Raw genomic sequence first — 20,147 nt, forward strand, 5'->3', positions numbered from 1 at the left:
ACAGGGCCCTTCACTCTTTGAGCGAAACATGAAAAGACTGAGGGCTGTGCAACTCCCAAACGTTGGAGCCTCTGGTCTGTCGACCCTCGAACCTGCTCCTGCTCCAACCCGGCATCTCTTGTGGCCAGCAACCTCACAAACCCTGGAGGACCTGGCTACCTTTAGACTCTAAACCCCTAGGACTCCCATGAGTAGAGGCTCTACTCAAATCTACTTCTAATCCCTGGCAGCAGCCCGGAACCGCGAACCCTTCACACTCTGCACCCACCAAGCCTGGCCTGTGCCAGAGTGAACAAAGACCACAAGGACGACCCCACGGCGACTGTGACCCCGAGTCCGGCACCCAAGGACCTCCCTCGACACTCCTGAAGAAGCCTGCAGCCTCAGAACCAGGTGCCCCCCCAACCGCGATCAACAGAGGGTAAGATTTCCCGACACCAAAAGGTACCCCTGCACCTGGCGCTCCGCGGCCCCCTGTGCCCAATCCCGTGGTACCTACCTATCCTCCACCTACCCAACTTACCTCTCGAAGTGGTGGTGGCACCTGAAGAATCTTCGTCCCCGAGCTTGAAGTCTTTTTCTAAACCAGAGATTTCCCATTCAAATCAATTGAGCGCCCGAATGCTCAAAAGCACCCTGCACCCAGCCGTCCGAGTGGCCCTGGCAGTGCAACCTCTACATCTATCTACTTCCCCACTTGCCCTGGATAAGTGACCAGGAGCCCAGCTCCCACAGCCACGTGGCCTGCTAGTCAGCAGCCACCAACCAAGGCCCCCCTACCTCTCATAGGATAACATTGGGCCTAACTCTCTCTGCACCCGGCCGCCCTTGTGCCGCTGAGGGTGAACCAACTGTACCTACCTGACCCTGGGAGACGCCTGAGACTATGCCCTGAACCTTAACTCTGCCATTCGAGTACTTACCTTTAAACCGATAACTCAATCTTCTCCATAGGGTAACATTGACTGGTTTTTCCTGAAATTTCTTCCAAGTGTGGACTTTTCAAAACTTAAAATATTCACCAAAAATCAGCCGAGTAACGAAAACGAAAATACTCACCTGCTATTAGGTGAGCTCCCAGTGCTGGATCTTGGTGCCCAGCACTGACTCTGAAAAATACTTACAACTGTACTTACCAGTAACCCAATTTTCTCCCGTAGGAAATCATTGACTGTTTTTCTGTGAAATTTCTTCTAAGTGTCAATTTCTGCAAACTTTAAATATTCTTTAAAAATCGTATAATTTCTGAAAACGTAATTACTTACCTGTTTTGGATAAAGGTCCCAGTACTGAGTCTAGGCACCCAGTACTGGATTACAAAAGTAACGAGAACATACTATACCTGCAACTTGAATTTTCTGCCATAGGGAATCTTAGACTGTTTTCTATGAAATATTTTCTGTCAAATTTTAAAATAGCAAAATATTGTCTAAAAATCATCACAGTAATTAAGTCGACTTTTATCACTTGATTCCAAGTACTGACCCAGGACTGAATCTAGGATCCAGTCCTGGAAATCCAAAAGTAATCCTAAAAGTAATCTGTTGCAAATAACTTGAAACTTCCATTGAGCTCAATGCATTATTGTGTTTAAAATTTTGTTGCCTATTGCAACCACTTGTAACTTTCTACAAAAGTCAATTGCATATTGCAAAAGTATTTATATAAAGCATCTCATTCTGAGAAAGTATATTTTAATACCTATTGTTGGTTCTAAAATAAAACAAGCATATATTTTTTGTAGATAAACCATTGGCCTAGAGTTCAGTTATTGAGTGTGTGAGACCATTTGCTGACTGAGTGTGTGCAACAAATGCTTTACACTGTCCTCTGATACTGCCTTACTGCTCGACCAAGCTACCACTTTAGAGAGTAAGGTTATATCTAACTTTAGCCTCTGCCAAACCTCTGGGGACTGTGGACTCTGTACACCCTGTACCTATTTGGGAACAGTATATACAGAGCCACTTTCTCACACTGCAGTTCTCCAATATAGGTCTGTCAAGATCATTACTCAATCTACCTTGATTTGGCACAGTATAAAATAAGTCAAGAAGTCTCCTATGAAAAGATATGCAAATCTGTTCGAATCACTTTCCCTAGTCAGGGGACCCACTAGCTGGAAGGGGCAGGGAGGACCAAAATAGCTCATCGGTATAGAACACTGCATGAGCAGCTGATTTTGAGGTGGTAGAAGATAGAGTAATCCAACTGGACCTCAATAAACGGTTTCCTAATGTGCAATAGCCCCTGACCACCTCTGACGCAAAAGTGTAATCTCATACCTTTGCAGAATCAGGCATGCTTTCACCTGTTCAAGCTGAACTGACATTGGTCTTCTTGGCCAGCAGGAGTTCCTCTCTTGCAGCTGTTGAGGCTAGAGAACAGAATGACGTGTATTCATTCTTTATGGTAACTCTTCTAGCCCTCCCACTCCATACCACTTTAAAACTTCCGAAGTTGCAGACGAGTTCCATCATTGTGACCCATGCTATTTTTCTCAATATTGGCTGGCTCGGCATAACAAGGGATGCCTACAGGACAGCCTAAATTGTGCCAGCAAGCTTCTACAGGGAGTCACTGGCAGATAAAGAGAAACTCAGCCCTAACCTGGCTCTTCTCTCTCACTCTCACTCTCCTTTCCCTTCTGTCCCTCTACCTGTCTCTCACTCTCTAAATACTAGTATTTATGTTGTATTCACTTCCCCGTCACAATCTTTCCGACCCTACTTCCTCTCTCCCTTCAATCAGTTCAACCCTCTTTTTTACTTTAGGAAACTCCACATCTTTTTTAAAGGCCCTTCCCATATTCACACTGCTTCTTGATAAGACATTTTTTTCCTTTCTTTGAAGGATAGTGAAATTGATTTTCTTGAAACATGGTTGGTAAACCATCAATTCATTCCACCTTACTTTATCATTATCCTTACTTATGGAATGCATTTCATCATTAGGACAGCTGCAGTGTTTGCCGGGCAAGGTGGCGTGTGCCTGTTGTCCTGGTTACTTGGGAGGCAGAGGCTTGTGGATTGCTTGAGCCCAGGGGTTCTGGGCTGCACTCAGCTGTGTTGATCAGGTGTCCATGCTGCATTGGGCATCAATATGGTGTTCTAGAGGGAGCTCTAGAATTTCAGGTTGTGTAACAAGAGGTGCACCGACCCAGGCTGGAAACAGAGCAGGCCAAAGCTTCCATGCCCATTGGTAGCAGGACAGCACCTGTGAGCAGTACGTGTTAAACAGCCTGAGCAAAAAAGTGAGACCTAGCCTCTCTTTTTTGACTCAAATTCGAAAGTTTTGATTTTTACAAGGTGTAATAAATTATTTTCCCAAAACCAAATCTTCGTTTTCCTTTTGATATTTTTCCAGGAAATATGATGAACATTTGAACTGGGCCACGCATTTCAGCATAGCAGACAATTCTCCAGAATTGAGACATATTGCAACAACAAGCTAGCAGGCGGAGAGGACTGAAAACTCAGTGCAACCTAGAATAAATGGCTGTGTGATTTTCAGCAAGGATGACTCAAATGCATTCTTCCTTTTAGAGCACCTGTAGGATTAAACTGATCTGTCAAGTACAAAAGCATCCTTCATAGAGCAACTTAGAAATGCGCTTGCTGGCCCTTCTGCTGCATTTCTACGTCCAGCTCTAATTCATTTTTTGATTAGCCCTCATTCTTTTCATATGTGAATGAGAAGGAGAAATTACAGGGCCCTTCACTCTTTGAGCGAAACATGAAAAGACTGAGGGCTGTGCAACTCCCAAACGTTGGAGCCTCTGGCCTGTCGACCCTCGAACCTGCTCCTGCTCCAACCCGGCATCTCTTGTGGCCAGCAACCTCACAAACCCTGGAGGACCTGGCTACCTTTTGACTCTAAACCCCTGGGACTCCCATGAGTAGAGGCTCTACTCAAATCTACTTCTAATCCCTGGCAGCAGCCCGGAACCGCGAACCCTTCACACTCTGCACCCACCAAGCCTGGCCTGTGCCAGAGTGAACAAAGACCACAAGGATGACCCCACGGCGACTGTGACCCCGAGTCCGGCACCCAAGGACCTCCCTCGACACTCCTGAAGAAGCCTGCAGCCTCAGAACCAGGTGCCCCCCCAACCGCGATCAACAGAGGGTAAGATTTCCCGACACCAAAAGGTACCCCTGCACCCGGTGCTCCGCGGCCCCCTGTGCCCAATCCCGGGGTACCTACCTATCCTCCAACTACCCAACTTACCTCTCGAAGTGGTGGTGGCACCTGAAGAATCTTCGTCCCCGAGCTTGCAGTCTTTTTCTAAACCAGAGATTTCCCATTCAAATCAATTGAGCGCCCGAATGCTCAAAAGCACCCTGCACCCAGCCGTCCGAGTGGCCCTGGCAGTGCAACCTCTACATCTATCTACTTCCCCACTTGCCCTGGATAAGTGACCAGGAGCCCAGCTCCCACAGCCACGTGGCCTGCTAGTCAGCAGCCACCAACCAAGGCCCCCCTACCTCTCATAGGATAACATTGGGCCTAACTCTCTCTGCACCCGGCCGCCCTTGTGCCGCTGAGGGTGAACCAACTGTACCTACCTGACCCTGGGAGACGCCTGAGTCTATGCCCAGAACCTTAACTCTGCCAGTCGAGTACTTACCTTTAAACCGATAACTCAATCTTCTCCATAGGGTAACATTGACTGGTTTTTCCTGAAATTTCTTCCAAGTGTGGACTTTTCAAAACTTAAAATATTCACCAAAAATCAGCCGAGTAACGAAAACGAAAATACTCACCTGCTATTAGGTGAGCTCCCAGTGCTGGATCTTGGTGCCCAGCACTGACTCTGAAAAATACTTACAACTGTACTTACCAGTAATTCAATTTTCTCCCGTAGGAAATCATTGACTGTTTTTCTGTGAAATTTCTTCTAAGTGTCAATTTTCTGCAAACTTTAAATATTCTTTAAAAATCGTATAATTTCTGAAAACGTAATTACTTACCTGTTTTGGGTAAAGGTCCCAGTACTGAGTCTAGGCACCCAGTACTGGATTACAAAAGTAACGAGAACATACTATACCTGCAACTTGAATTTTCTGCCATAGGGAATCTTAGACTGTTTTCTATGAAATATTTTCTGTCAGCTTTTAAAATAGCAAAATATTGTCTAAAAATCATCACAGTAATTAAGTCGACTTTTATCACTTGATTCCAAGTACTGACCCAGGACTGAATCTAGGATCCAGTCCTGGAAATCCAAAAGTAATCCTAAAAGTAATCTGTTGCAAATAACTTGAAACTTCCATTGAGCTCAATGCATTATTGTGTTTAAAATGTTGTTGCCTATTGCAACCACTTGTAACTTTCTACAAAACTCAATTGCATATTGCAAAAGTATTTATATAAAGCATCTCATTCTGAGAAAGTATATTTTAATACCTATTGTTGGTTCTAAAATAAAACAAGCATATATTTTTTTGTAGATAAACCATTGGCCTAGAGTTCAGTTATTGAGTGTGTGAGACCATTTGCTGACTGAGTGTGTGCAACAAATGCTTTACACTGTCCTCTGATACTGCCTTACTGCTCGACCAAGCTACCACTTTAGAGAGTAAGGTTATATCTAACTTTAGCCTCTGCCAAACCTCTGGGGACTGTGGACTCTGTACACCCTGTACCTATTTGGGAACAGTATATACAGAGCCACTTTCTCACACTGCAGTTCTCCAATATAGGTCTGTCAAGATCATTACTCAATCTACTTTGATTTGGCACAGTATAAAATAAGTCAAGAAGTCTCCTATGAAAAGATATGCAAATCTGTTCGAATCACTTTCCCTAGTCAGGGGACCCACTAGCTGGAAGGGGCAGGGAGGACCAAAATAGCTCATCGGTATAGAACACTGCATGAGCAGCTGATTTTGAGGTGGTAGAAGATAGAGTAATCCAACTGGACCACAATAAACGGTTTCCTAATGTGCAATAGCCCCTGACCACCTCTGACGCAAAAGTGTAATCTCATACCTTTGCAGAATCAGGCATGCTTTCACCTGTTCAAGCTGAACTGACATTGGTCTTCTTGGCCAGCAGGAGTTCCTCTCTTGCAGCTGTTGAGGCTAGAGAACAGAATGACGTGTATTCATTCTTTATGGTAACTCTTCTAGCCCTCCCACTCCATACTACTTTAAAACTTCCGAAGTTGCAGACGAGTTCCATCATTGTGACCCATGCTATTTTTCTCAATATTGGCTGGCTCGGCATAACAAGGGATGCCTACAGGACAGCCTAAATTGTGCCAGCAAGCTTCTACATGGAGTCACTGGCAGATAAAGAGAAACTCAGCCCTAACCTGGCTCTTCTCTCTCACTCTCACTCTCCTTTCCCTTCTGTCCCTCTACCTGTCTCTCACTCTCTAAATACTAGTATTTATGTTGTATTCACTTCCCCGTCACAATCTTTCCGACCCTACTTCCTCTCTCCCTTCAATCAGTTCAACCCTCTTTTTTACTTTAGGAAACTCCACATCTTTTTTAAAGGCCCTTCCCATATTCACATGCTTCTTGATAAGACCTTTTTTTCCTTTCTTTGAAGGATAGTGAAATTGATTTTCTTGAAACATGGTTGGCAAACCATCAATTTATTCCACCTTACTTTATCATTATCCTTACTTATGGAATGCATTTCATCATTAGGACAGCTGCAGTGTTTGCCGGGCAAGGTGGCGTGTGCCTGTTGTCCTAGTTACTTGGGAGGCAGAGGCTTGTGGATTGCTTGAGCCCAGGGGTTCTGGGCTGCACTCAGCTGTGTTGATCAGGTGTCCATGCTGCATTGGGCATCAATATGGTGTTCTAGAGGGAGCTCTAGAATTTCAGGTTGTGTAACGAGAGGTGCACTGACCCAGGCTGGAAACAGAGCAGGCCAAAGCTTCCATGCCCATTGGTAGCAGGACAGCACCTGTGAGCAGTACGTGTAAAACAGCCTGAGCAAAATAGTGAGACCTAGCCTCTCTTTTTTGACTCAAATGTGAAAGTTTTGATTTTTACAAGGTGTAATAAATTATTTTCCCAAAACCAAATCTTTGTTTTCCTTTTGATATTTTTCCAGGAAATATGATGAACATTTGAACTGGGCCACGCATTTCAGCATAGCAGACAATTCTCCAGAATTGAGACATATTGCAACAACAAGCTAGCAGGCGGAGAGGACTGAAAACTCAGTGCAACCTAGAATAAATGGCTGTGTGATTTTCAGCAAGGATGACTCAAATGCATTCTTCCTTTTAGAGCACCTGTAGGATTAAACTGATCTGTCAAGTACAAAAGCATCCTTCATAGAGCAACTTAGAAATGCGCTTGCTGGCCCTTCTGCTGCATTTCTACGTCCAGCTCTAATTCATTTTTTGATTAGCCCTCATTCTTTTCATATGTGAATGAGAAGGAGAAATTACAGGGCCCTTCACTCTTTGAGCGAAACATGAAAAGACTGAGGGCTGTGCAACTCCCAAACGTTGGAGCCTCTGGCCTGTCGACCCTCGAACCTGCTCCTGCTCCAACCCGGCATCTCTTGTGGCCAGCAACCTCACAAACCCTGGAGGACCTGGCTACCTTTTGACTCTAAACCCCTGGGACTCCCATGAGTAGAGGCTCTACTCAAATCTACTTCTAATCCCTGGCAGCAGCCCGGAACCGCGAACCCTTCACACTCTGCACCCACCAAGCCTGGCCTGTGCCAGAGTGAACAAAGACCACAAGGATGACCCCACGGCGACTGTGACCCCGAGTCCGGCACCCAAGGACCTCCCTCGACACTCCTGAAGAAGCCTGCAGCCTCAGAACCAGGTGCCCCCCCAACCGCGATCAACAGAGGGTAAGATTTCCCGACACCAAAAGGTACCCCTGCACCCGGCGCTCCGCGGCCCCCTGTGCCCAATCCCGGGGTACCTACCTATCCTCCAACTACCCAACTTACCTCTCGAAGTGGTGGTGGCACCTGAAGAATCTTCGTCCCCGAGCTTGCAGTCTTTTTCTAAACCAGAGATTTCCCATTCAAATCAATTGAGCGCCCGAATGCTCAAAAGCACCCTGCACCCAGCCGTCCGAGTGGCCCTGGCAGTGCAACCTCTACATCTATCTACTTCCCCACTTGCCCTGGATAAGTGACCAGGAGCCCAGCTCCCACAGCCACGTGGCCTGCTAGTCAGCAGCCACCAACCAAGGCCCCCCTACCTCTCATAGGATAACATTGGGCCTAACTCTCTCTGCACCCGGCCGCCCTTGTGCCGCTGAGGGTGAACCAACTGTACCTACCTGACCCTGGGAGACGCCTGAGTCTATGCCCAGAACCTTAACTCTGCCAGTCGAGTACTTACCTTTAAACCGATAACTCAATCTTCTCCATAGGGTAACATTGACTGGTTTTTCCTGAAATTTCTTCCAAGTGTGGACTTTTCAAAACTTAAAATATTCACCAAAAATCAGCCGAGTAACGAAAACGAAAATACTCACCTGCTATTAGGTGAGCTCCCAGTGCTGGATCTTGGTGCCCAGCACTGACTCTGAAAAATACTTACAACTGTACTTACCAGTAACCCAATTTTCTCCCGTAGGAAATCATTGACTGTTTTTCTGTGAAATTTCTTCTAAGTGTCAATTTTCTGCAAACTTTAAATATTCTTTAAAAATCGTATAATTTCTGAAAACGTAATTACTTACCTGTTTTGGGTAAAGGTCCCAGTACTGAGTCTAGGCACCCAGTACTGGATTAAAAAAGTAACGAGAACATACTATACCTGCAACTTGAATTTTCTGCCATAGGGAATCTTAGACTGTTTTCTATGAAATATTTTCCGTCAGCTTTTAAAATAGCAAAATATTGTCTAAAAATCATCACAGTAATTAAGTCGACTTTTATCACTTGATTCCAAGTACTGACCCAGGACTGAATCTAGGATCCAGTCCTGGAAATCCAAAAGTAATCCTAAAAGTAATCTGTTGCAAATAACTTGAAACTTCCATTGAGCTCAATGCATTATTGTGTTTAAAATGTTGTTGCCTATTGCAACCACTTGTAACTTTCTACAAAACTCAATTGCATATTGCAAAAGTATTTATATAAAGCATCTCATTCTAAGAAAGTATATTTTAATACCTATTGTTGGTTCTAAAATAAAACAAGCATATATTTTTTTGTAGATAAACCATTGGCCTAGAGTTCAGTTATTGAGTGTGTGAGACCATTTGCTGACTGAGTGTGTGCAACAAATGCTTTACACTGTCCTCTGATACTGCCTTACTGCTCGACCAAGCTACCACTTTATAGAGTAAGGTTATATCTAACTTTAGCCTCTGCCAAACCTCTGGGGACTGTGGACTCTGTACACCCTGTACCTATTTGGGAACAGTATATACAGAGCCACTTTCTCACACTGCAGTTCTCCAATATAGGTCTGTCAAGATCATTACTCAATCTACCTTGATTTGGCACAGTATAAAATAAGTCAAGAAGTCTCCTATGAAAAGATATGCAAATCTGTTCGAATCACTTTCCCTAGTCAGGGGACCCACTAGCTGGAAGGGGCAGGGAGGACCAAAATAGCTCATCGGTATAGAACACTGCATGAGCAGCTGATTTTGAGGTGGTAGAAGATAGAGTAATCCAACTGGACCACAATAAACGGTTTCCTAATGTGCAATAGCCCCTGACCACCTCTGACGCAAAAGTGTAATCTCATACCTTTGCAGAATCAGGCATGCTTTCACCTGTTCAAGCTGAACTGACATTGGTCTTCTTGGCCAGCAGGAGTTCCTCTCTTGCAGCTGTTGAGGCTAGAGAACAGAATGACGTGTATTCATTCTTTATGGTAACTCTTCTAGCCCTCCCACTCCATACCACTTTAAAACTTCCGAAGTTGCAGACGAGTTCCATCATTGTGACCCATGCTATTTTTCTCAATATTGGCTGGCTCGGCATAACAAGGGATGCCTACAGGACAGCCTAAATTGTGCCAGCAAGCTTCTACAGGGAGTCACTGGCAGATAAAGAGAAACTCAGCCCTAACCTGGCTCTTCTCTCTCACTCTCACTCTCCTTTCCCTTCTGTCCCTCTACCTGTCTCTCACTCTCTAAATACTAGTATTTATGTTGTATTCACTTCCCCGTCACAATCTTTCCGACCCTACTTCCTCTCTCCCTTCAATCAGTTCAACCCTCTTTTTTACTTTAGGAAACTCCACATCTTTTTTAAAGGCCCTTCCCATATTCACACTGCTTCTTGATAAGACATTTTTTTCCTTTCTTTGAAGGATAGTGAAATTGATTTTCTTGAAACATGGTTGGTAAACCATCAATTCATTCCACCTTACTTTATCATTATCCTTACTTATGGAATGCATTTCATCATTAGGACAGCTGCAGTGTTTGCCGGGCAAGGTGGCGTGTGCCTGTTGTCCTAGTTACTTGGGAGGCAGAGGCTTGTGGATTGCTTGAGCCCAGGGGTTCTGGGCTGCACTCAGCTGTGTTGATCAGGTGTCCATGCTGCATTGGGCATCAATATGGTGTTCTAGAGGGAGCTCTAGAATTTCAGGTTGTGTAACGAGAGGTGCACTGACCCAGGCTGGAAACAGAGCAGGCCAAAGCTTCCATGCCCATTGGTAGCAGGACAGCACCTGTGAGCAGTACGTGTAAAACAGCCTGAGCAAAATAGTGAGACCTAGCCTCTCTTTTTTGACTCAAATGTGAAAGTTTTGATTTTTACAAGGTGTAATAAATTATTTTCCCAAAACCAAATCTTTGTTTTCCTTTTGATATTTTTCCAGGAAATATGATGAACATTTGAACTGGGCCACGCATTTCAGCATAGCAGACAATTCTCCAGAATTGAGACATATTGCAACAACAAGCTAGCAGGCGGAGAGGACTGAAAACTCAGTGCAACCTAGAATAAATGGCTGTGTGATTTTCAGCAAGGATGACTCAAATGCATTCTTCCTTTTAGAGCACCTGTAGGATTAAACTGATCTGTCAAGTACAAAAGCATCCTTCATAGAGCAACTTAGAAATGCGCTTGCTGGCCCTTCTGCTGCATTTCTACGTCCAGCTCTAATTCATTTTTTGATTAGCCCTCATTCTTTTCATATGTGAATGAGAAGGAGAAATTACAGGGCCCTTCACTCTTTGAGCGAAACATGAAAAGACTGAGGGCTGTGCAACTCCCAAACGTTGGAGCCTCTGGCCTGTCGACCCTCGAACCTGCTCCTGCTCCAACCCGGCATCTCTTGTGGCCAGCAACCTCACAAACCCTGGAGGACCTGGCTACCTTTTGACTCTAAACCCCTGGGACTCCCATGAGTAGAGGCTCTACTCAAATCTACTTCTAATCCCTGGCAGCAGCCCGGAACCGCGAACCCTTCACACTCTGCACCCACCAAGCCTGGCCTGTGCCAGAGTGAACAAAGACCACAAGGATGACCCCACGGCGACTGTGACCCCGAGTCCGGCACCCAAGGACCTCCCTCGACACTCCTGAAGAAGCCTGCAGCCTCAGAACCAGGTGCCCCCCCAACCGCGATCAACAGAGGGTAAGATTTCCCGACACCAAAAGGTACCCCTGCACCCGGCGCTCCGCGGCCCCCTGTGCCCAATCCCGGGGTACCTACCTATCCTCCAACTACCCAACTTACCTCTCGAAGTGGTGGTGGCACCTGAAGAATCTTCGTCCCCGAGCTTGCAGTCTTTTTCTAAACCAGAGATTTCCCATTCAAATCAATTGAGCGCCCGAATGCTCAAAAGCACCCTGCACCCAGCCGTCCGAGTGGCCCTGGCAGTGCAACCTCTACATCTATCTACTTCCCCACTTGCCCTGGATAAGTGACCAGGAGCCCAGCTCCCACAGCCACGTGGCCTGCTAGTCAGCAGCCACCAACCAAGGCCCCCCTACCTCTCATAGGATAACATTGGGCCTAACTCTCTCTGCACCCGGCCGCCCTTGTGCCGCTGAGGGTGAACCAACTGTACCTACCTGACCCTGGGAGACGCCTGAGTCTATGCCCAGAACCTTAACTCTGCCAGTCGAGTACTTACCTTTAAACCGATAACTCAATCTTCTCCATAGGGTAACATTGACTGGTTTTTCCTGAAATTTCTTCCAAGTGTGGACTTTTCAAAACTTAAAATATTCACCAAAAATCAGCCGAGTAACGAAAACGAAAATACTCACCTGCTATTAGGTGAGCTCCCAGTGCTGGATCTTGGTGCCCAGCACTGACTCTGAAAAATACTTACAACTGTACTTACCAGTAACCCAATTTTCTCCCGTAGGAAATCATTGACTGTTTTTCTGTAAAATTTCTTCTAAGTGTCAATTTCTGCAAACTTTAAATATTCTTTAAAAATCGTATAATTTCTGAAAACGTAATTACTTACCTGTTTTGGATAAAGGTCCCAGTACTGAGTCTAGGCACCCAGTACTGGATTACAAAAGTAACGAGAACATACTATACCTGCAACTTGAATTTTCTGCCATAGGGAATCTTAGACTGTTTTCTATGAAATATTTTCTGTCAGCTTTTAAAATAGCAAAATATTGTCTAAAAATCATCACAGTAATTAAGTCGACTTTTATCACTTGATTCCAAGTACTGACCCCGGACTGAATCTAGGATCCAGTCCTGGAAATCCAAAAGTAATCCTAAAAGTAATCTGTTGCAAATAACTTGAAACTTCCATTGAGCTCAATGCATTATTGTGTTTAAAATGTTGTTGCCTATTGCAACCACTTGTAACTTTCTACAAAACTCAATTGCATATTGCAAAAGTATTTATATAAAGCATCTCATTCTGAGAAAGTATATTTTAATACCTATTGTTGGTTCTAAAATAAAACAAGCATATATTTTTTGTAGATAAACCATTGGCCTAGAGTTCAGTTATTGAGTGTGTGAGACCATTTGCTGACTGAGTGTGTGCAACAAATGCTTTACACTGTCCTCTGATACTGCCTTACTGCTCGACCAAGCTACCACTTTAGAGAGTAAGGTTATATCTAACTTTAGCCTCTGCCAAACCTCTGGGGACTGTGGACTCTGTACACCCTGTACCTATTTGGGAACAGTATATACAGAGCCACTTTCTCACACTGCAGTTCTCCAATATAGGTCTGTCAAGATCATTACTCAATCTACCTTGATTTGGCACAGTATAAAATAAGTCAAGAAGTCTCCTATGAAAAGATATGCAAATCTGTTCGAATCACTTTCCCTAGTCAGGGGACCCACTAGCTGGAAGGGGCAGGGAGGACCAAAATAGCTCATCGGTATAGAACACTGCATGAGCAGCTGATTTTGAGGTGGTAGAAGATAGAGTAATCCAACTGGACCTCAATAAACGGTTTCCTAATGTGCAATAGCCCCTGACCACCTCTGACGCAAAAGTGTAATCTCATACCTTTGCAGAATCAGGCATGCTTTCACCTGTTCAAGCTGAACTGACATTGGTCTTCTTGGCCAGCAGGAGTTCCTCTCTTGCAGCTGTTGAGGCTAGAGAACAGAATGACGTGTATTCATTCTTTATGGTAACTCTTCTAGCCCTCCCACTCCATACCACTTTAAAACTTCCGAAGTTGCAGACGAGTTCCATCATTGTGACCCATGCTATTTTTCTCAATATTGGCTGGCTCGGCATAACAAGGGATGCCTACAGGACAGCCTAAATTGTGCCAGCAAGCTTCTACAGGGAGTCACTGGCAGATAAAGTGAAACTCAGCCCTAACCTGGCTCTTCTCTCTCACTCTCACTCTCCTTTCCCTTCTGTCCCTCTACCTGTCTCTCACTCTCTAAATACTAGTATTTATGTTGTATTCACTTCCCCGTCACAATCTTTCCGACCCTACTTCCTCTCTCCCTTCAATCAGTTCAACCCTCTTTTTTACTTTAGGAAACTCCACATCTTTTTTAAAGGCCCTTCCCATATTCACACTGCTTCTTGATAAGACATTTTTTTCCTTTCTTTGAAGGATAGTGAAATTGATTTTCTTGAAACATGGTTGGTAAACCATCAATTCATTCCACCTTACTTTATCATTATCCTTACTTATGGAATGCATTTCATCATTAGGACAGCTGCAGTGTTTGCCGGGCAAGGTGGCGTGTGCCTGTTGTCCTAGTTACTTGGGAGGCAGAGGCTTGTGGATTGCTTGAGCTCAGGGGTTCTGGGCTGCACTCAGCTGTGTTGATCAGGTGTCCATGCTGCATTGGGCATCAATATGGTGTTCTAGAGGGAGCTCTAGAATTTCAGGTTGTGTAACGAGAGGTGCACCGACCCAGGCTGGAAACAGAGCAGGCCAAAGCTTCCATGCCCATTGGTAGCAGAACAGCACCTGTGAGCAGTACGTGTAAAACAGCCTGAGCAAAATAGTGAGACATAGCCTCTCTTTTTTGACTCAAATGTGAAAGTTTTGATTTTTACAAGGTGTAATAAATTATTTTCCCAAAACCAAATCTTTGTTTTCCTTTTGATATTTTTCCAGGAAATATGATGAACATTTGAACTGGGCCACGCATTTCAGCATAGCAGACAATTCTCCAGAATTGAGACATATTGCAACAACAAGCTAGCAGGCGGAGAGGACTGAAAACTCAGTGCAACCTAGAATAAATGGCTGTGTGATTTTCAGCAAGGATGACTCAAATGCATTCTTCCTTTTAGAGCACCTGTAGGATTAAACTGATCTGTCAAGTACAAAAGCATCCTTCATAGAGCAACTTAGAAATGCGCTTGCTGGCCCTTCTGCTGCATTTCTACGTCCAGCTCTAATTCATTTTTTGATTAGCCCTCATTCTTTTCATATGTGAATGAAAAGGAGAAATTACAGGGCCCTTCACTCTTTGAGCGAAACATGAAAAGACTGAGGGCTGTGCAACTCCCAAACGTTGGAGCCTCTGGCCTGTCGACCCTCGAACCTGCTCCTGCTCCAACCCGGCATCTCTTGTGGCCAGCAACCTCACAAACCCTGGAGGACCTGGCTACCTTTTGACTCTAAACCCCTGGGACTCCCATGAGTAGAGGCTCTACTCAAATCTACTTCTAATCCCTGGCAGCAGCCCGGAACCGCGAACCCTTCACACTCTGCACCCACCAAGCCTGGCCTGTGCCAGAGTGAACAAAGACCACAAGGATGACCCCACGGCGACTGTGACCCCGAGTCCGGCACCCAAGGACCTCCCTCGACACTCCTGAAGAAGCCTGCAGCCTCAGAACCAGGTGCCCCCCCAACCGCGATCAACAGAGGGTAAGATTTCCCGACATCAAAAGGTACCCCTGCCCCGGCGCTCCGCGGCCCCCTGTGCCCAATCCCGGGGTACCTACCTATCCTCCAACTACCCAACTTACCTCTCGAAGTGGTGGTGGCACCTGAAGAATCTTCGTCCCCGAGCTTGCAGTCTTTTTCTAAACCAGAGATTTCCCATTCAAATCAATTGAGCGCCCGAATGCTCAAAAGCACCCTGCACCCAGCCGTCCGAGTGGCCCTGGCAGTGCAACCTCTACATCTATCTACTTCCCCACTTGCCCTGGATAAGTGACCAGGAGCCCAGCTCCCACAGCCACGTGGCCTGCTAGTCAGCAGCCACCAACCAAGGCCCCCCCTACCTCTCATAGGATAACATTGGGCCTAACTCTCTCTGCACCCGGCCGCCCTTGTGCCGCTGAGGGTGAACCAACTGTACCTACCTGACCCTGGGAGACGCCTGAGTCTATGCCCAGAACCTTAACTCTGCCAGTCGAGTACTTACCTTTAAACCGATAACTCAATCTTCTCCATAGGGTAACATTGACTGGTTTTTCCTGAAATTTCTTCCAAGTGTGGACTTTTCAAAACTTAAAATATTCACCAAAAATCAGCCGAGTAACGAAAACGAAAATACTCACCTGCTATTAGGTGAGCTCCCAGTGCTGGATCTTGGTGCCCAGCACTGACTCTGAAAAATACTTACAACTGTACTTACCAGTAACCCAATTTTCTCCCGTAGGAAATCATTGACTGTTTTTCTGTAAAATTTCTTCTAAGTGTCAATTTCTGCAAACTTTAAATATTCTTTAAAAATCGTATAATTTCTGAAAACGTAATTACTTACCTGTTTTGGATAAAGGTCCCAGTACTGAGTCTAGGCACCCAGTACTGGATTACAAAAGTAACGAGAACATACTATACCTGCAACTTGAATTTTCTGCCATAGGGAATCTTAGACTGTTTTCTATGAAATATTTTCTGTCAGCTTTTAAAATAGCAAAATATTGTCTAAAAATCATCACAGTAATTAAGTCGACTTTTATCACTTGATTCCAAGTACTGACCCAGGACTGAATCTAGGATCCAGTCCTGGAAATCCAAAAGTAATCCTAAAAGTAATCTGTTGCAAATAACTTGAAACTTCCATTGAGCTCAATGCATTATTGTGTTTAAAATGTTGTTGCCTATTGCAACTACTTGTAACTTTCTACAAAAGTCAATTGCATATTGCAAAAGTATTTATATAAAGCATCTCATTCCGAGAAAGTATATTTTAATACCTATTGTTGGTTCTAAAATAAAACAAGCATATATTTTTTGTAGATAAACCATTGGCCTAGAGTTCAGTTATTGAGTGTGTGAGACCATTTGCTGACTGAGTGTGTGCAACAAATGCTTTACACTGTCCTCTGATACTGCCTTACTGCTCGACCAAGCTACCACTTTAGAGAGTAAGGTTATATCTAACTTTAGCCTCTGCCAAACCTCTGGGGACTGTGGACTCTGTACACCCTGTACCTATTTGGGAACAGTATATACAGAGCCACTTTCCCACACTGCAGTTCTCCAATATAGGTTTGTCAAGATCATTACTCAATCTACCTTGATTTGGCACAGTATAAAATAGGTCAAGAAGTCTCCTATGAAAAGATATGCAAATCTGTTCGAATCACTTTCCCTAGTCAGGGGACCCACTAGCTGGAAGGGGCAGGGAGGACCAAAATAGCTCATCGGTATAGAACACTGCATGAGCAGCTGATTTTGAGGTGGTAGAAGATAGAGTAATCCAACTGGACCTCAATAAACGGTTTCCTAATGTGCAATAGCCCCTGACCACCTCTGACGCAAAAGTGTAATCTCATACCTTTGCAGAATCAGGCATGCTTTCACCTGTTCAAGCTGAACTGACATTGGTCTTCTTGGCCAGCAGGAGTTCCTCTCTTGCAGCTGTTGAGGCTAGAGAACAGAATGACGTGTATTCATTCTTTATGGTAACTCTTCTAGCCCTCCCACTCCATACTACTTTAAAACTTCCGATGTTGCAGACGAGTTCCATCATTGTGACCCATGCTATTTTTCTCAATATTGGCTGGCTCGGCATAACAAGGGAAGCCTACAGGACAGCCTAAATTGTGCCGGCAAGCTTCTACAGGGAGTCACTGGCAGATAAAGAGAAACTCAGCCCTAACCTGGCTCTTCTCTCTCACTCTCCTTTCCCTTCTGTCCCTCTACCTGTCTCTCACTCTCTAAATACTAGTATTTATGTTGTATTCACTTCCCCGTCACAATCTTTCCGACCCTACTTCCTCTCTCCCTTCAATCAGTTCAACCCTCTTTTTTACTTTAGGAAACTCCACATCTTTTTTAAAGGCCCTTCCCATATTCACACTGCTTCTTGATAAGACATTTTTTTCCTTTCTTTGAAGGATAGTGAAATTGATTTTCTTGAAACATGGTTGGTAAACCATCAATTCATTCCACCTTACTTTATCATTATCCTTACTAATGGAATGCATTTCATCATTAGGACAGCTGCAGTGTTTGCCGGGCAAGGTGGCGTGTGCATGTTGTCCTAGTTACTTGGGAGGCAGAGGCTTGTGGATTGATTGAGCTAAGGGGTTCTGGGCTGCACTCAGCTGTGTTGATCAGGTGTCCATGCTGCATTGGGCATCAATATGGTGTTCTAGAGGGAGCTCTAGAATTTCAGGTTGTGTAACGAGAGGTGCACCGACCCAGGCTGGAAACAGAGCAGGCCAAAGCTTCCATGCCCATTGGTAGCAGGACAGCACCTGTGAGCAGTACGTGTAAAACAGCCTGAGCAAAATAGTGAGACCTAGCCTCTCTTTTTTGACTCAAATGTGAAAGTTTTGATTTTTACAAGCTGTAATAAATTATTTTCCCAAAACCAAATCTTTGTTTTCCTTTTGATATTTTTCCAGGAAATATGATGAACATTTGAACTGGGCCACGCATTTCAGCATAGCAGACAATTCTCCAGAATTGAGACATATTGCAACAACAAGCTAGCAGGCGGAGAGGACTGAAAACTCAGTGCAACCTAGAATAAATGGCTGTGTGATTTTCAGCAAGAATGACTCAAATGCATTCTTCCTTTTAGAGCACCTGTAGGATTAAACTGATCTGTCAAGTACAAAAGCATCCTTCATAGAGCAACTTAGAAATGCGCTTTCTGGCCCTTCTGCTGCATTTCTACGTCCAGCTCTAATTCATTTTTTGATTAGCCCTCATTCTTTTCATATGTGAATGAGAAGGAGAAATTACAGGGCCCTTCACTCTTTGAGCGAAACATGAAAAGACTGAGGGCTGTGCAACTCCCAAACGTTGGAGCCTCTGGCCTGTCGACCCTCGAACCTGCTCCTGCTCCAACCCGGCATCTCTTGTGGCCAGCAACCTCACAAACCCTGGAGGACCTGGCTACCTTTTGACTCTAAACCCCTGGGACTCCCATGAGTAGAGGCTCTACTCAAATCTACTTCTAATCCCTGGCAGCAGCCCGGAACCGCGAACCCTTCACACTCTGCACCCACCAAGCCTGGCCTGTGCCAGAGTGAACAAAGACCACAAGGACGACCCCACGGCGACTGTGACCCCGAGTCCGGCACCCAAGGACCTCCCTCGACACTCCTGAAGAAGCCCTCAGCCTCAGAACCAGGTGCCCCCCCAACCGCGATCAACAGAGGGTAAGATTTCCCGACACCAAAAGGTACCCCTGCACCCGGCGCTCCGCCGCCCCCTGTGCCCAATCCCGGGGTACCTACCTATCCTCCAACTACCCAACTTACCTCTCGAAGTGGTGGTGGCACCTGAAGAATCTTCGTCCCCGAGCTTGCAGTCTTTTTCTAAACCAGAGATTTCCCATTCAAATCAATTGAGCGCCCGAATGCTCAAAAGCACCCTGCACCCAGCCGTCCGAGTGGCCCTGGCAGTGCAACCTCTACATCTATCTACTTCCCCACTTGCTCTGGATAAGTGACCAGGAGCCCAGCTCCCACAGCCACGTGGCCTGCTAGTCAGCAGCCACCAACCAAGGCCCCCCTACCTCTCATAGGATAACATTGGGCCTAACTCTCTCTGCACCCGGCCGCCCTTGTGCCGCTGAGGGTGAACCAACTGTACCTACCTGACCCTGGGAGACGCCTGAGTCTATGCCCAGAACCTTAACTCTGCCAGTCGAGTACTTACCTTTAAACCGATAACTCAATCATCTCCATAGGGTAACATTGACTGGTTTTTCCTGAAATTTCTTCCAAGTGTGGACTTTTCAAAACTTAAAATATTCACCAAAAATCAGCCGAGTAACGAAAACGAAAATACTCACCTGCTATTAGGTGAGCTCCCAGTGCTGGATCTTGGTGCCCAGCACTGACTCTGAAAAATACTTACAACTGTACTTACCAGTAACCCAATTTTCTCCCGTAGGAAATCATTGACTGTTTTTCTGTGAAATTTCTTCTAAGTGTCAATTTCTGCAAACTTTAAATATTCTTTAAAAATCGTATAATTTCTGAAAACGTAATTACTTACCTGTTTTGGATAAAGGTCCCAGTACTGAGTCTAGGCACCCAGTACTGGATTACAAAAGTAACGAGAACATACTATACCTGCAACTTGAATTTTCTGCCATAGGGAATCTTAGACTGTTTTCTATGAAATATTTTCTGTCAACTTTTAAAATAGCAAAATATTGTCTAAAAATCATCACAGTAATTAAGTCGACTTTTATCACTTGATTCCAAGTACTGACCCAGGACTGAATCTAGGATCCAGTCCTGGAAATCCAAAAGTAATCCTAAAAGTAATCTGTTGCAAATAACTTGAAACTTCCATTGAGCTCAATGCATTATTGTGTTTAAAATGTTGTTGCCTATTGCAAC

At 44.9% G+C, this 20,147-nt stretch overlaps 5 non-coding genes across 5 annotated transcripts; all 5 read left to right on the forward strand.

The window, feature by feature from the left end:
• Nucleotides 1–2,970: 2,970 nt before the first annotated feature.
• On the forward strand, nt 2,971–3,270 carry LOC146854518 (signal recognition particle RNA). Its single transcript, XR_014959258.1, has one exon.
• A 3,408-nt stretch (nt 3,271–6,678) lies between these two features.
• Nucleotides 6,679–6,978, forward strand: LOC146854519 (signal recognition particle RNA). Its single transcript, XR_014959159.1, has one exon.
• A 3,409-nt stretch (nt 6,979–10,387) lies between these two features.
• Nucleotides 10,388–10,687, forward strand: LOC146854520 (signal recognition particle RNA). Its single transcript, XR_014959160.1, has one exon.
• A 3,407-nt stretch (nt 10,688–14,094) lies between these two features.
• On the forward strand, nt 14,095–14,394 carry LOC146854521 (signal recognition particle RNA). The gene has a single exon (XR_014981589.1).
• A 3,401-nt stretch (nt 14,395–17,795) lies between these two features.
• LOC146854522 (signal recognition particle RNA) lies at nt 17,796–18,095 on the forward strand. Its single transcript, XR_014981731.1, has one exon.
• Nucleotides 18,096–20,147: the final 2,052 nt, after the last annotated feature.

The sequence above is a fragment of the Triturus cristatus genome, chromosome 4_1 (assembly GCF_964204655.1).
Source record: "Triturus cristatus chromosome 4_1, aTriCri1.1, whole genome shotgun sequence".
NCBI lineage: Eukaryota > Metazoa > Chordata > Amphibia > Caudata > Salamandridae > Triturus > Triturus cristatus.